Source organism: Dama dama, chromosome 33 (genome assembly GCF_033118175.1).
Source record: "Dama dama isolate Ldn47 chromosome 33, ASM3311817v1, whole genome shotgun sequence".
NCBI classification, from domain to species: Eukaryota; Metazoa; Chordata; class Mammalia; order Artiodactyla; family Cervidae; genus Dama; species Dama dama.
Genome location: NC_083713.1, coordinates 62,024,894 through 62,043,168, shown reverse-complemented (window position 1 = coordinate 62,043,168; position 18,275 = coordinate 62,024,894).

Sequence of the window (18,275 nt, the reverse complement as noted above, 5' to 3'; positions counted from 1 at the left end):
TAGAGTTCTTTCAAGGGAATTCACTCAACTAGCAGAAGACTCTGACCTTTTCCCTGTATCCCCTTTCTGCCCGGAACATGGCTAGGATGACTAAAGCCACAGTGATCATCTAGTAAGAAAACCTTGTAGATGGATGCGTGTGTTAAGGACGGTGGAACAGAAACACAGGAGATGCCTGAACCAGTATGAACATCGTGGAACCACCATATTAGCCCTGGAGTACCTACCTCTACACCTCTGCAGTGGGAAAGAAAAAGAATTCCCCCACCTTTTCTTGTCATTTTATTTCTAGAGAGCAGAGGCACGTATGTAACTACTTACAGATTTTAGGTGCTTATTGATACCTAGCTGTAATCCTTGACTGTTCATTGTTGAACCCACTGATTGGGTTTGTTTTTTTTTAATTGCAAGCAACAGAAACATTAGGTAATTTTAGCATAAAGGGACTAATTATCCCTTTGATGGGGTTGCTCCTAACATGGAAGTAAGGGCTGAAGTCCTAGACCTGGAGCAGGTGGGTACCAGGTTGCGCTAGAAAGTCCTAGCAGCAGGCTCTGCTCATTGATCTCATCAGCAAACTCGAATTTCTTGCCAGTTCCCTTGTATCTTTCTGTTGTGATTCAACATCTCAGGGACGTAAGTATTTGATTGGCTGAGTCAAGATCACATAACTGATTTGAGCTAAAGTAACATGGCCATCCCGTACCAACTTGGTGGGAAGAAGGACAAAGCCTCCTGGGAATACTCCAGCTCCAACTATGGCAGGGCAGGAACCTGGATTTATTGTCTGACAAGGACAGCATCCTGTGGGGTGCAGGAGCAAGTCCCCACAAGGAAATCAGAGTGCTGTGGGGAAGGGACACTGTACTAGGTGTCCTAGTCAATAAAAATGAGACAAAACAAAGCAATTCAGTATAGCAGAGGATTTAGACATTTCAGCATTGAAGTGAACTGGTCATTATAAAAGGCAGAGATTGTTAGGACACAAAGGCTTCAGGGACGAGCAGTTCCTAGCAATTCTTTGTTCCACCTTGGAACAAAGGTTTACAAAAATGGTATGTTAAAGAGCACTTTTGATCTTCTGGGGTTTATGTAGATGGAGAGATATGGTAATTCATAGTAAAAATGCTAACACTTATCTTTCTTTGGTTGACTCTTCTTCTCTTGGTGGGCTACAGTTTCTAATTCACACCCGTTTTCCTCCTGCTGCAGCTGTGGGTCTTCATGGATGTCCCAAGTCGGGGCAAGTCATCTTGTCCTTCTGTAGTGAAATATCATAACTCCAAAAAGATCAAGTACTGTTTGCAGAGCTACGAGGTATGACGGTAGCATAAGGGGTGAAAACAAAGTATGGAGTCTGCAGCTGAAGTAGATGTAGGTCATCAGTTACGTGATACCTAATGGGGAGAGCTGGCCTCAGGATGAAGATGCTCATGAGAAATGGATGGGATGCTCTGGCCTCAGACATTCTGAGTGTGCACAGAATATTAGTGAAACATGGCTGAGGATACAGAAGCACCGGGACTTGGACCTTCAGTGTCCCCACCAAACTTTGGTTTCTTGTTGAAACTGTGCTTAATATACATCATCGAGGAAGCCTATCAGCGGGAAAGCAAAGCTGACATCTGTCCCTTGCTCGTAGTTCTTTAGTGACTTCCCAGAGTCAGTAGAGTAAATTTAGCCTCCTCATTCCAGCCAGTGAGAGCTTTTTATGATCTGATCTTGCCCTCCTGTGTACTCCCCTCTTTTCCTCTGACTCCACCTACTGCTTTGGTCACTTCAGTCTTCTTTCATTTTCCGGGAAGCTGGTTCCGGCCTCTTCATATTTGCTGTCTGGGAATGCTCATCCCAGAACTATGCTTGGCTGACTTCTCTTCTGGTCTCATGTCTCATGTTTCTGGCCCTTCACAGGGATTCCAGAGCCCAACTGCCTGGCTTCCATTCTTGGCTCCATCATGCGCTGGTTTGTAATATTCAACAGTTAACTTCTCTGTGCATCATTTTGCTCAGCTATAAGTAAGGATTATGATTGTGAGGCTGCCAGGGTTAATACCATGACAGGCGGCCTGGACCTAAGTTTTAGCTTCCCCCGAAATGGTAAGATTCCCTACCCCCATCAAGTAACCTGGAGCCAGCCAATCAATATGCGCCCAACAAGAACAAAGGGAGAGCTGAAAAGCCCGCGAAAGTCTGTACGGATAGAATTGCTTTGCAAACATGTAACCAATCCGCTTAAGCCAGTTACTAACCGCTTTTGCATATCTCATAAATTTGTGTAACAAGCTTGAGCTCGGCGCTTTCTGACCCTGCACCATTGTGATGTTGGTGGCAGAAGGCCCTGGCTCGAGACAGTAATAAACTTCCCTTTTTTTTGCGAGTTGCATTGTCTTGGAAGCCTTCTCTCTCTTCCCGCTCGGGGATTCGGACATCGGGCATAACATTTGGGGGCTCGTCCGGGATCCCTTGACCGGGAGAAGAGAACGCTTACAGAACAAAGGGGAAGGATAAATAATAACACCGGTGCTCAGGAAGCAGGGAGGCAGCCGACTCCGCTGGAAGGCTTTTTATAAACGGGGAGCCAGTCGGCGTAAGGCCTGGGCCAGCGGACGCGCTGGGAGGCAGCCGACTCCGCGGGAAGGCTTTTTATAAAGGGGGAGCCAGCCGGCGTAAGGCCAAGGCCAGCGGACGCGCTGGGAGGCAGCCGACTCCGCGGGAAGGAAAGTTCCTCTCCCGACCCCGAGTCTGATGAACAGCGGACGTCATTCGGTAAGGTGAATCTGCCACCGGGAGGCAAGAAAATTCAGGGGGCCCGAAAACCCAGCGCTGTGTCGTCGGCCGACGTTTGTTTGTCCGTGTGTTTGTCTTTGGCTCTCCGTGTTTTTTATGTGTGCCGGCATTGTCTCTAGTCTCGTTCTCTTCTGGTGCATTGTTCTCTCTCACTTCTGACTTATTCTCTTTCTCTCTCTTCCTTACCGTTAATTCTTTGACCATGGGGCAAGGAGAATCTACCCCACTTTCTCTCATGACTGACCATTTTTCGGATGTCAGGGCCAGGGCCCATGACTTGTCTTTGCTGGTCAAGAAAAGTAAATTAATAACTTTTTGTTCTGCAGAGTGGCCCGCCTTTCAGGTTGGATGGCCTCCGGAAGGCACCTTTCAACCGTCCATCATACAGGCTGTGAAGGAAAAGATTATGGCTCCTGATCCCTGGGGCCATCCGAGTCAGGTCCCCTATGTCATGGTCTGGCAGGATCTAGTGGAAAATCCGCCTAAATGGTTAAAACCTTTTGTTTACAAACTTCCTAGTTCCTCCAGTTCACAGGTCCTGGTGATGGAGACCCCCCCGGAGGAAACCAAAAAGAAAGAGGACCCAAAACCAGTCCTTCAGGAATCTTCTTATCCAAACCTGATAGATCTAGAAATGGAGATAAGGCCTCCGCCATATGTGCCCTCCTTGCAATCCCCTCCGAGGAGAGAAGCTCCCACAGGTGAACCGAGAGGATTAAGAGGGCCAACGGGAACCAACCATGAGGGGGGACCGGCATTGGGGACCCGGGGGAAAACTAAGGGAGATAAGGGTAAGCAAGACCCTGGGGACCTAGAGTTACCTTCATCCACTGTTCAGGCGCTCCCTGTCCGAGTGGGACCAACTAACCCGGACGGAGAGCGAACCTATCAGTACTGGCCCTTTTCCACGAGTGACCTGTACAATTGGAAGACCCAAAACCCTCCTTTCTCAGAGAAGCCCCAAGGCCTCATTGACCTCTTAGATTCCATTTTGTTCACTCATAATCCCACCTGGGATGATTGTCAGCAGCTGTTGCAGGTGCTCTTCACCACGGAAGAACGGGAGCGAATTCTGGCAGAGGCGCGGAAACGGGTACCAGGGGTCGACGGGAGGCCAACTGCCCAGCCTCATCTTGTGGACGAGGGGTTTCCCCTGTTGCGGCCTAACTGGGATTTTGAGCGAGTGGAAGGTAGGGAGCGTCTCCGAGTATACCGCCAGACTCTAATGGCTGGCCTGCGGGCTGCAGCAAGAAAGCCGACAAATCTGGCAAAGGTAAATTTAGTAAGGCAAGAGCCCACTGAAAGCCCGGCAGCCTTCCTAGAGAGGCTGATGGAAGCTTTCAGGCAATATACACCTATGGACCCCCAGGCTGAGGAGTCACGCGCTGCAGTTTTGTTAGCGTTTGTGAATCAGGCAGCCCCAGATATTAGGAAGAAATTACAAAAAGTAGAGGGATTGGGAGAACAGACAATACAGGATTTACTGAAAGTAGCTGAAAAGGTATTTAATAATAGGGAGACCCCAGAAGAAAGGGAAGAGCGAATTCGGCGGGAGGAAAGGGAATTAGCGGAGAAGATCAGGAAAGAAGACAGGGAACATAGGGCTAGAGAAAACCGGAAGAACCAGAAGGAGCTAGCCCAGATTCTTTTTGCGGGGATAAAGGCTGGAACAGAATTGAGGGAACCTCAAAACCCCCGGACGAGAGAAAAAGAAAAACCAAAAAGGCAGGCCCTAAAGAAGGATCAGTGCGCCTACTGCAAAGAACAGGGGCACTGGAAAAACGAGTGCCCTAAGAGGGACTCAAAGAGAGGAATGACCCAGAGAGAAAAAATCCCCCCTGGAACTCGAGTTCTATATGCGGGGGAAGACAGTGACTAGGGGAGTCGAGACTCGGCACCCCTCCCCGAGTCTTGGGTAACCATACATGTGGAGGGGAAACCCGTTGGCTTCATGGTAGATACTGGCGCCCAACACTCTGTTTTAAATGAAAAACTGGGACCAATGTCTAAGAAAGCCAGCTTAGTGCAAGGAGCCACGGGGACAAAAAGATATTGTTGGACCACAGAACGGAAAGTAAATCTGGGGACCCACCAGGTGTCCCATTCGTTTTTGGTGATACCAGAATGCCCAGCCCCTCTACTTGGAAGAGACTTGTTGACTAAAGTTAATGCTCAGATCCATTTTGACCCCGGGGGAATGTCAGTCACGGATGGACTTGGACAACCGATACATGTCTTGTCCCTAGCCTTAAGGGATGAATACAGACTTTTTGCGCCTAAGCCCTCAGAGACCATAGCACTAGATGTACAACCGTGGGTCCATAAATACCCATTGGCCTGGGCAGAAACAGCAGGAATGGGACTAGCTAAACAGAGACATCCGGTCGTCATCGAGCTAAAGGCCGAGGCAATTCCTGTGAGGGTGAGACAGTACCCTATGAGCCAAGAAGCTCGGCGGGGGATCACTCCCCACATTCGATGGCTCATGGAGGCCGGAATTCTCAGGCGATGCCAATCCCCTTGGAACACCCCCTTACTGCCGGTGAAGAAGCCAGGGGGGACGGATTACAGACCTGTCCAAGACCTGCGAGAAGTCAACAAACGGGTGAGTGACATACACCCAACTGTCCCTAACCCGTATACTCTCCTGAGCAGTTTACTGCCTGAGTACACTTGGTACACTGTGCTGGACTTGAAGGATGCCTTTTTCAGCCTACCCCTGGCAGTCCAGAGCCAGGAGATATTTGCCTTTGAGTGGACTGAGGGGGAAGGCCAACCGGTAGTACAATTAACTTGGACCCGCCTCCCACAGGGGTTCAAGAACTCCCCTACCTTGTTTAATGAGGCTCTGAGTGAGGACCTCTACGAATATCGGGCTTGCCACCCAGAGGTCATTCTGCTACAATATGTAGATGACCTTATGTTGGCTGGAACCACAGAGGAAGCTTGCAGCCATGCCACTGGAGACCTATTACAGACCCTAGGCATCTTGGGGTATCGCGCTAGCGCAAAGAAGGCACAAATAGCCCGGCAAGAGGTCACCTATTTGGGGTATAAGATCAGACAGGGGCAAAGGTGGCTAACCCAGGCCATGAAAGAAACAATATTGCAGATACCAGAGCCCAAAAACCCTCGCCAGGTGAGAGAGTTCCTGGGGACTGTTGGATATTGCAGACTGTGGATTATGGGGTTTGCTGAGAAGGCCCGGCCCTTATATGAGGGAAGTAAAGAGACCCCAAAGTGGACTTGGACTGAGCCAATGAAACAGGCTTTCCAGACACTCAGACGGGCCCTACTAGAAGCCCCAGCCCTTGCCCTGCCTAACCCAAATAAGTCATTCCAGCTGTTTGTAGATGAAAAGCAAGGAATAGGAAAGGGGGTCTTGACTCAACAATGGGGACCATGGAAGCGGCCGGTAGCATACCTTTCGAAGCGATTAGACCCGGTGGCCGCTGGGTGGCCCCCTTGCCTTCGCATCATTGCAGCTACAGCCCTCCTCGTCCACGACGCTGACAAGTTGACGTATGGACAGCAACTCTCGGTTTACACCCCCCACGCAGTGGAAGGGGTTTTAAAGCAGCCGCCGGGTAAGTGGATCTCCAATGCCCGCTTGACACACTACCAGGCCTTGCTGCTCGATGCCCCACGGGTGCGTTTTCAGACCCCTTGCTCCCTAAATCCGGCCACGCTCCTACCCAACCCAGAGAAGGACAGCCCTCTCCATGATTGCAGTGAGATACTGGCTGAGGCCCTGGCGGCACGAAGAGACTTAACTGATGTACCCCTAAGCAACAGTGAGCTAGTATGGTTCACCGATGGGAGCAGTTATGTAAAAGATGGGCAAAGGAAGGCGGGAGCCGCCATAGTTGATGATTCAGGGCGGACGATATGGGCTGAGACACTACCCCCAAACACTTCTGCACAAAAAGCAGAATTGATTGCCCTAATACAGGCTCTGGAGCAAGCCAAAGGGAAGAGAGTCACCATTTTTACTGACAGCCGATATGCTTTCAGCACTGCCCATATTCAAGGTCCCATATACCAAGAAAGGGGATTTCGGACAGCTGAGGGAAAAGAGGTCAAAAATCTGCCTGAGATTCGCAGGCTCTTGGAAGCTGTCCAACTACCCCGGGCAGTAGCTATAGTACATGTCCCCGGTCACCAGAAGGGAGAAGACCCTAAGGCGCGAGGCAATCGTGCTGCTGATGCGGCCGCTCGAGAAGCGGCTAGCCGGGACTATGCCGCCCCCATATTAGCCGTGGGCCTTCCACCCCCTGGTATGGGGACCTTGCCACCAGTTCCCGAATATTCCCTCCCTGATCTCGCCTGGATCAACAAGGATACCACCCTCCAGAAAGATGACCAAGATGGATGGTACCGAGACCAAAACAACAACCTGATCTTGCCTGCCACCCTGGGTCGTCACCTGTGTGAACACCTGCACACAACTACGCACTTGGGAGAAAAAAAGACCCTAACACTTCTCCAGATGGCCTGCCTGAGGTTCCCTCGACAAAATGCAACTGTACGAGAGATAATTCAAGCCTGCGAAGCGTGCCAGCTGATGAGGGCAGAGAAGAAGCAGCACTCGGGAACGAGGTACCGAGGGGAAAAGCCAGGGCAACATTGGGAGATAGATTTCACCGAGGTAAGGCCAGGCAAGTATGGGTACCGCTATCTGTTGGTACTGGTAGATACCTTCTCAGGGTGGGTAGAAGCTTTCCCCACTAAGGGAGAGACAGCAATAGTGGTTGCTAAAAAGATCTTAGAGGAGATAGTGCCTAGGTATGGGCTGCCAGTGACTATGGGCTCTGATAATGGACCTGCCTTTGTGAGCCAGATTGTACAAGGGCTGGCCCAAGCTCTGGGGACGAAATGGAAGTTACATTGCGAATATAATCCCCAGAGCTCAGGACAGGTTGAGAGAATGAATCGGACCCTAAAAGAAACTTTGACAAGGTTGGCAATAGAGACTGGCGGGGACTGGGTGACCCTCCTCCCCTTTGCACTCTTTCGGGCACGTAACACCCCTTATAAGCTGAATCTTACTCCTTTTGAGATTCTGTATGGAAGACCCCCTCCTGTGTATCCTATTTTCGAAGGAAAATGTCTGCCACCCCCTACTTTGGGACAATTCCAGCAAACTCTGATAGCATTAAGTAAGGTGCATAACCATGTTTGGAAATTGATTCGAGAGATGCATGAGGGCCAAAACAAGAGGGCCCTCCCCTCACATAATATTGGCCCAGGTGATTGGGTTTGGGTAAAACGACACCAATCTAAAGTATTAGAACCTAGATGGAAAGGCCCTTATGTTGTTCTCCTTACCACTCCCACCGCTGTCAAGGTCGACGGGATTGGACCCTGGGTTCACTGTAATCACGTGCGGCAAGCTACATCGGAAGAACAGGAAAAAGCGCGAGCAGAATGGAAGGCGAGTCCTCACCCGTCAAATCCTTTGAAACTGAAACTCGTCCGCTGGGAGGCCTCCTAATTCTCCTGCTGATAGCAGCTCTCATCGACCCAGGAGCGACCAGTCATAACCCCCATCAACCTGCTAAGATCACATGGAAACTCAACGACGGGCAAACTCATGAGCTGCTCAATGAGACCTCAGGAATCCACCCTCCAAACACCTGGTGGCCAGACCTGAACTTCGACCTCTCAAGCCTCTTCGCAAAGCAGGATGGTCTCTATGATAAGTACTATAGAGATGGGATAAAAAACCATAGGTTGGGGTTTTGGGCTTGCCCGGGCTATGTAAAAAATAACTGGAAAACCTGTGGTGGCATAGAAAGCTATTATTGCAGGAGCTGGAGTTGTGTGACCTCTTGTGATGGACCCCAGAGGTGGGATGTCGGAAACAGAGATCTAGTTAGCTTCACCTTCAAGGACCGTAGACACCAGGGGCCTCAGGTACGAGTACGATTTAACCAGGAACGGGCGAAAAAAGAAAACCGCTGGACCTCAGGACTGACTTGGGGTTTTCAACTTCACGTAAATTGGCCCGGCCCCTACCCAGGCGAGCTTTTAATCATTAAACAGGTTATTGAGCCGGTGCAGGTACATAGTTTAGGTCCCAATCTGGTCAAAGCATTACAGGGGCACAAGGCGACCCCCAAGCCAACCCCCTTCAGACCAAGCTTGCCAGGAACATTTAACATCTCTTCTACCCCGAGCCTCAGAGGCAAACTGACAGAAACCCCTGGCCCTCTGGCTGTTACCATTAGCTCAGCAATTCAGGACCCCCTATGGGCCTTAGTGAATGCAGCCTTTACGGTCATAAACCATACCAACCCTAATGCAACCCAGTCCTGTTGGCTTTGTTATAATCTTCACCCCCCCTTCTATGAGGCCATAGGCCTCAATGTCTCTTACCACTTATCTTCAGGCCAGGACCCACCCCCATGCCGATGGGAAGAACGCAAGGTTGGCCTCACAATGAATGAAGTTTGGGGACAGGGACTCTGTTTGGGCACAGTGCCACGTGATAAAACTTCCCTCTGTGCCCGGACTATTAGTAACCTACGCTTATATGGCAAAAATTGGATTGTGCCAGAGGTTGGGGGCTGGTGGATTTGTTCACATACTGGGCTAACCCCATGTTTAAATGTGAAGGTTTTTAACCAGAGTCAAGAATTCTGTGTCCTGGTTGCTGTAATGCCAAAAATCTTATACCACTCTGAAGAGGTTATGTACTCACATTGGGACCGAGAATTGCTAAGACAAAAGAGAGAGCCAATCAGTGCGATCACCATGGCAGCCTTGTTCAGTCTTGGGCTAGCAGGAGCAGGGACAGGAATAGCTTCACTATCTCTGCAAGGCCAAGGGTTTTCTTCCCTACGAGCCGCCATAGATGAAGATATAACTCGCATAGAAGAATCAATTAGCCACTTAGAGAAGTCTCTGACTTCCTTGTCTGAGGTGGTCTTGCAGAATAGGAGAGGATTAGACTTGATTTTTCTCCAACAGGGTGGGGTCTGCGCGGCTCTGGGAGAAGAATGTTGTTTCTATGCAGACCATACAGGAGTGGTAAGAGAATCTATGGCAAAAGTAAGAGACGGGCTGGCGCAACGAAAGAGGGAACGGGAGGCCCAACAGGGATGGTTTGAGTCTTGGTTTCAACGCTCCCCCTGGCTGACCACCTTAGTTTCCACCCTCCTGGGCCCGCTTATAGTGCTATTATTAACACTTACATTTGGCCCTTGTATTTTAAACCGGCTAATGTCATTTATTAGAGAACGTCTAAATACCATTCAGATTATGGTATTGAGGCAGCAATATCAGATGGTAGCCCAGGATGAAGAGAAAGATTCCTCTACAGGAACAAGAAGACAGGGGGGAATGTGAGGCTGCCAGGGTTAATACCATGACAGGCGGCCTGGACCTAAGTTTTAGCTTCCCCCGAAATGGTAAGATTCCCTACCCCCATCAAGTAACCTGGAGCCAGCCAATCAATATGCGCCCAACAAGAACAAAGGGAGAGCTGAAAAGCCCGCGAAAGTCTGTACGGATAGAATTGCTTTGCAAACATGTAACCAATCCGCTTAAGCCAGTTACTAACCGCTTTTGCATATCTCATAAATTTGTGTAACAAGCTTGAGCTCGGCGCTTTCTGACCCTGCACCATTGTGATGTTGGTGGCAGAAGGCCCTGGCTCGAGACAGTAATAAACTTCCCTTTTTTTTGCGAGTTGCATTGTCTTGGAAGCCTTCTCTCTCTTCCCGCTCGGGGATTCGGACATCGGGCATAACAATGATATCCTTAGATCATAAGATTTTTTTGTGAAGTTTATCATGTAAATGAAGCCTTTAGGACAGTGCCCGATTGCAGTCTGTGCTGCATAAGCAATAGGAGTCCCTACTCCAAGTCACTCTGTTACTAACCCTGGTTTGTTTGCTTTGTAGCAACAATCACTGTTTGAAGTTACGTTATTTGCTTATTTACTCTGTCTTCCAGGCTGTATGCAGGTTGAGTAATTGGAACTACACAGAACTCAAAGTTTATTTGTTAGTTAGGAGAGGGCAGGGCAAAACCTCCTCAGTGGCATCCTCAAGTGTCCCATCCCCACGCCCCAGGGCCCTGGTCTCCTATACTGTATGGTGAAGGGGTGGGACCACATTTGTGATTCTGCTGTGTATCCAGACCACCCAGGGAACCTGTGAAAACTAGAGGTGACCCATAGAAATCCCTTGTGATTCCAAATCTCACTTCTGGTTTTATAGCGAAAAGAATTGAAAGCAGGGTCTTGAAAAGATATTTGCAAACTCATGTCAACAGCAGCATTGTTCACCATAGCCAAAAGGCAAAAGCCACCTAAATGTCCATTGATAGATGAATGGATAAACAAAATGTAGTCTTTCCATACACTGGAATGCAAGTCAGTCTCAAAAGGGAAGGAAATCCTGTCACATGCTCCTGTGTGGATGAACCTTGAGGAGAGGATGCTAGGTGAAATAAGCTGGCAATGATGGGAAAAGTACCGCATGATTCCACTTATGTGCAGTAGTTAAAGGTTACTTCACAGAAACAGAAAGTGGAATAGTGATTACGAGGGGCTGGGGGTTGGGGAGAATGGGGAATTGTTTAGAGGACAGTTTTAGTTTTACAGGATAAAAAGTTCTGAGGATCTGTTTTATAACTGTGAACATATTTAAGACTTCAGAACTGTATACTTAAGAATGGTTAAGGTGGAAATTTTATGTTACGTTGTTTTACCACAATGCATTAAGCTGCTTCAGTTGTGTCCCACTCTTTGCAACTCCACGAACTGTAGAGCTCGCCAGGTTCCTCTGTCCATGGGATGTTCCTGGCAAGAATGCTGGAGTGAGTTGCCATTCCCTCCTCTGGGGGATCTTCCCAACCTAGGGACTGAACCCGCATCTCCTGCATTGCAGGCAGATTCTTTACCGCTGAGCTATCAGGGAAGACCTTCACAATATAAATAAACAAATCAACCATTACTGGACCTAGATTCTGAGTAAATAGCTTGGATTGGGGCGGGCATTTACAGTTTGAAACTCTCTCTGGGAGATTCTGACACCCACCAGACTTTAAGAACCACTAGATCATATTTTAGAGATTCATCTGTGGTTTGGATTTAGAGCATTTAAACCTCGCACAATTCCTAATATAAAGTGTTAATTAAATGGAGGAAAAATGATCCCCGAATCCTCCTCATGGGTTCTCTTTAATTTTGCCACATTAATCTGCAGCTCATCTGAATTTCCATCTCTCTGCCTGTTCTCTCCCAGTGGAGAGTGATAATCTGCAGGCAGAGGGCACTGGGATCTGGCCCACCATGGTGTTTTCCTTCAAGTGTCCATAAGGTGGCAGGCCAGGCACTTGGATTTCGGCCGCCAAGGTACTCGGTACTCGCAGCCCAACAGTTCCTTGAAGGGTATGAGGGACCCCGTGCCTTTGCATGGTTTGGGGGTGCCTGGAGGAGGTTGTGGGATTCTCGTTGATGCCTAGGCTAGAACTGAAGCCAGCAGGTCAGTTTCTCCAGAACAGGCGTGCATTTGTTATTAAGGAAGGGGAGAACGCCTGCTGCCCCTCCCCGCAGTGAGTGGCGTGGCCAAGGTCCGGTGCGGGGTCAGAGCATCTCTCCCAGGGAGTCCGGTGTTTGAGAGCGTGCCACTGCGGAGAAAGGTTCACACGCTGCTCTGCTGCTTCGGACGGAGAGCAGTGTTTTTGTTTTGGTTATATTTTCTTTTAAAGAATTAAAAGGCAGGAGGCAGAATATATGCTCTGTGTTGTTCAAAAACTCCTCCCTGATGGGGGAGGGTCAGGACAGTTAACACGCTCCAGCCGTTGGGTATTTCATAGGTATCTTAAAAATACTGATTTGCCGACCCACTTCAGACCTTGACCCAGCAAGGGGTCACAGGCTACAACAGTAAATAATTGGTGAGTAGTGTGTTGACACATTGAGCTGAAAAGTGGCGGACTTTTGACGTGATTTTAAAAACGTGCTGTTTGTCTCGTTAAGTCCAGACTATGGCTTTCAGTAGGTGTAGCGTGTCGGCAGGGGAGGAGAACTATGCCGCGGAGGAGGCGGGGGTACCGCCCAAGGGGCACAGGCTTGGATTTGGGAGACGTGGTGGGAACTGGGGGGTTGGGACAAGTCTTTTGTCCGGTCTAAGGCTCAATTTCCTCATCTGTGTGCTGGGAATAAGAACACCAGCATGGTGGGTTGGTGGTGAGGAGTAAATGAAAGGTGGATTCATTCAGTCAGTCATGCAACAAACATTCATACCTTTAAGACCTATATGCCAGTCACAAGCTGGGTACTGAGGGTGCCCAGGCAATGAACCCTGGTCCCTTCCTGGCAGGTATGGATGCCAATATGTCCATGAAAGCTTTCAGTGCAGTAGAAAATGCATTACCACCAGAAGTTTGTTTGGGGTGTTCTGGGAGCCAGGGGGCTGGTTAAAAGGATATTTGGGGAAGGAGTGGAGAGAGATTGATACATAAGCAAGACAGCAGATTTCAACCCAGGGTTGTCCCGTCCAAACATAACCTGTATTTTAAAATGTAGTGTTTGCTACCACATTTTTTTTTTTTTCCTGAAAATGAAGTTCTTTACCACCATTTAAAAATGGAGAGATTTTGCTTGGGATTCTAGGTTTCCCGCTTCTGTGAAAAAAATAGATTTCACTACATGAAGCCAACATTTCTGCAGGAAAGTATGGCCTAACACTTAAGTCATGGCTGCCTTCTTGAGGCAGTGTAGTCTCCACCATGCCCAGCTCAACTTGCTTCCCTTGTTCTTTTTCCATCCCTGACCCTATGGATGTTGGGAGTGCAACCTCTACTATAAAGTGTCTAGAACAGGAGCACATGCTGGGTTCTTCATACCTTCCATTTTCTTTGCCTTTTTGAGGCTCAGATGGCCTCACTCTGCTTCTCTAACAATGACCAACATCTGTGAAGTTCAGTTCAGTTGCTCAGTTGTGTCCGACTCTTTGCAATCCCATAAATCACACACCAGGCCTCCCTGTCCATTACCAACTCCCAGAGTTTACTCAGATTCATGTCCCTCGAGTCGGTGATGCTATCCAGCCATCTCATCCTCTGTCATCCCCTTCTCTTCCTGCCTCCAATCCCTCTCAGCATCAGGGTCTTTTCGTATGAGTTAACTCTTCGCATCAGGTGGCCAAAGTATTGGAGTTTCAGCTTCAGCATCAGTCCTTCCAATGAACACCCAGGACTGATCTCCTCCAGGATGGACTGGTTGGATCTCCTTGCAGTCCAAGGGACTCTCCAACAGCACAGTTCAAAAGCATCAATTTTTCGGCACTCAGCTTTCTTCACAGTCCAACTCTCACATCCATACATGACTAGTGGAAAAACCACAGCCTTGACTAGATGGACCTTTGTTGGCAAAGTAATACCTCTGCTTTTCAATATGCTATCTAGGTTGGTCATAACTTTTCTTCCAAGGAGTAAGTGTCTTGTAATTTCATGGCTGCAATCACCATCTGCAGTGATTTTGGAGCCCCAAAAATGAAGTCTGACACTGTTTCCCCGTCTATTTGCCATGAAATGATGGGACCGGATGCCATGATCTTAATTTTCTGAATGTTGAGCTTTAAGCCAACTTTTTCACTCTCCTCTTTCACTCTCATCAAGAGGCTTTTTAGTTCCTCTTCACTTTCTGCCATAAGGGTGGTGTCATCTGCATATCTGAGCTTATTGCTATTTCTCTTGGCAATCTTGATTCCAGCTTGTGCTTCCTCCAGTCCAGTGTTTCTCATGATGTACTCTGCATATAAGTTAAATAAACAAGGTGACAATATACAGCCTTGATGTATTCCTTTTCCTATTTGGAACCAGTCTGTTGTTCCATGTCCAGTTCTAACTGTTGCTTCCTGACTTGCATATAAGTTTCTCAAGAGGCAGGTCAGGTGGTCTGGTATTCCCATCTCTTTCAGAATTTTCCACAGTTTATTGTGATCCACACAGTCGAAGGCTTTGGCATAGTCAATAAAGCAGAAATAGATGTTTTTCTGGAACTCTCTTGTTTTTTTGATGATCCAGCGGATGTTGGCAATTTGATCTCTAGTTCCTCTGCCTTTTCTGAAACCAGCTTGAACATCTGGAAGTTCACAGTTCACATGTTGCTGAAGCCTGGCTTGGAGAATTTTGAGCATTACTTTACTAACATGTGAGATGAGTGCAATTGTGTGGTAGTTTGAGCATTCTTTGGCATTGCCTTTCTTTGGGATTGGAATGAAAACTGACCTTTTCCAGTCCTGTGGCCACTGCTGAGTTTTCCAAATTTTCTGGCATATTGAGTGCAGCACACATCACAGCATCATCTTTCAGGATTTGAAATAGCTCAACTGGAATTCCATCACCTCCACTAGCTTTGTTCATAGTGATGCTTTCTAAGGCCCACTTGACTTCACATTTCAGGATGTCTGGCTCTAGGTGAGTGATCACACCATTGTGATTATCTGGGTCGTGAAGATCTTTTTTGTACAGTTCTTCTGTGTATTCTTGCCACCTCTTCTTAATATCTTCTGCTTCTGTTAGGTCCCTACTATTTCTGTCCTTTATTGAGCCCATCTTTGCATGAAATGTTCCCTTGGTATCTCTAACTTTCCTGAAGAGATCTCTCGTCTTTCCCATTCTGTTGTTTTCCTCTATTCCTTTGCATTGATCACTGAGGAAGGCTTTCTTATCTCTCCTGGCTATTCTTTGGAACTCTGCATTCAAATGGGAATATCTTTCCTTTTCTCCTTTGCTTTTCGCGTCTCTTCTTTTCACAGCTATTTGTAAGGCCTCCTCAGACAACCATTTTGCCTTTTTGCATTTCTTTTCCACGGGGATGGTCTTGATCCCTGTCTCCTGTACAATGTCATGAACCTCCGTCTATAGTTAATCAAGCACTCTGTCTGTCGGATCTAGTCCCTTAAATCTGTTTGTCCCGATCAGATCTAGTCCTTTAAACCTAGCCTGGTTACTCGTCCCTTTCCTCAGTGTGACTGGAAGCTGGCTGGAGTTACAGTTGTATGGAAGCATTTGACTGTCAGCTATGCTTTGCTTGTCTTAGAGAACCACATGCAAATCCCTCTTCAAAGTACCATTTCTTCACAAATAATAGAGAATTATTGTAGGGAGGATGGTGAGCCTGGAGTTCTATAATAATAGCATTTTCATGAAAGAAAATCACATCCCCACTGTGAGCACAACTGAGAACATGAAACCTACTATTGAGATCTTCTGGCTAAAAGAAAGCATTATCCTATCAGACGGGCCTGTCCATGGGGGTCTTTGGGAAGCCAGGGGAGAGGGCTTTGCAGGTCCTGCTGGAAATAAGTGGGTAAAAAGCATCCATCCATCCAGGGATGATTAAGATCAATCATGGGGCTGTTAGGAAGCCCTGGGCTTCCCTTCCTGGCAGGAGATAAAAGTGGATAATTCACTGTCACAAAAGAATGAGCCCAGGGAGAATGGTGTGGGGGTGGCTAAGTGGAAGGGAAGGGTGAAGAGGAGGCTGTGTTGGGAGGCCCAGACCCCCACACTCAGGTTTCTTTCTTTTCGGGGCTTGAGGGTGGAGCTTGTGGGTTACTGTGGTTACACAGGTTCCTCAGGTTCCCACCCAACTTTAGGAATGAAGAGGTGGGGAGCCGGCTGCAGGTGAAGGGGGGCTGGCATTAAAGACTCGGAGCTGCACCAGTGAATACTCAGACAAGGAGGGGCAGGGCCCCTCCCCCCACTCATATGCTTAACTATCTTTCATTTCCACTGCATTACAGAAAAACAAGCAACCACTTTTGCTCTGCAAATAATCAGATATACTCAGAAGTATAGAGAATAGCAAACCCAATGGTTCCCGCATATTAGAATCACTTAGGGATCTTTTAAAAATTCCAATGCCGAGGGATCCTCCCAGGCCATTTAACTCACAAACTCTGCGAGTTAAAACAGCCATCAGTATTTTTGAAGCTCCCTGGCTGCTACAGACAAGTCTAGGACCCACTGGTGTCCCCATCACCCAGCTTCTACAATTTTCAGTAAATGGCCAGTCTTGCTGATCTTGTAGCTCTTGTGTCATAGATCACCCTCCAATTCTTCATTGCCCCCAGATTACTTGAAAGCAAACACCAGACTTATTTAATCCTTAAATGCCTCAGAATACATTGATAGTTTGAAAACAAAATATAAACATGATTTCTTAATAACATCTACTATCCTGTCTGTCTTTGATGCTCAAGTTTAGCTTTTGAGACATTTCTTTTCTTTTTTAATTAATTAATTTATTTTAATTGGAGGCTAATTACTTTATAATATTGTAGTGGTTTTTGCCATACATTGACATGAATTGAGACTTTTTTTCTCTCCTTTATCTTTGATTTTAATTCAGTTCCAAAGCTCTAAGTAATATCCCTTCCCCCCATTTTGGGGGTGATAGAGTTGGTAAAAGGGACATACAGTTGACTCACCCCGCCTGGTTACTCGTCCCTTTCCTCAGTGTGACTCTGGCTTCTCAGTCTCTTCAGGGACAGCCCAGCACACCTCGGTGGGCGAGAGAACAGCCACAGAGGCAGAGATGCTCATATAGTCATTCAGTGACTGTTGATCAGGAGTGCCTGTCTGTCCAGGCACCGTGTTAGGTGCTGGATCACTGGGCTTGTCTTTTGTCAGCATGATATTCTGTTCAGCACAGAGTCTGGCACATGGTGGGGACTCAGATTTCTAATTCAGTGATGAAAGCATGTGTGTTTGTTACCAGAACAGTCAGATGACCATTGCTGGTGGGTGGGGTCCAGTTATATAGTATCCCTTTATAAATCTCAGAAGCGCAAAACTTGCACATCATCCCCCTTTCCTTGAGGGTCTGAGAACATTTTTCTCTTTTGAGTAATTTTCGTGAGAACATCATATGGATTCCCCAAATGAGATGAAACGCCATGGCAGAGTGAAATCTTAGTAGCAGGATGTGAGGACAGCCTGAGTAGTTGAAATGCAAGCCTGCCGTCTAAGTCTCATTTCGGCTGCGAGGTTTCAGCCTTCTCTTTCCAGCGAATCCTTTCAAAGGGGCAAGAACATGCCGCAGAAATTGACTGGTTTGAAGCTGACCTTCTTTTATTTTCTTTGCCCAGCCTCTAAGTGAAACGCTTAGGAACAGAACAATAAAATGTTCAGAAGGCAGCTAGCATAGCCAAGGAAGAAAGTGGAATCTCACTGACCCACACATTTTTTAAAGATTTTTCTGCTTATCATACTTTTATTTTAGACAATTTGAAAAATATAGGATAAAAGTATGAAGAAATGAAAATCACCCACATCTTACCATCCGAAAATAACTGCCATTATTTAGCAGTGATAACTGGCCATTTTGGTGTATTTCCTTCTTTTCTTCACCCTATACCTAAATACAGACTGTTTTCTGATTCATTATAATTAAAATTGTTAATTTTGTTAAATTTAAACATGCTTAGGACTTTGTGCTTTCACAAGCCATTTAAAAAATCTGT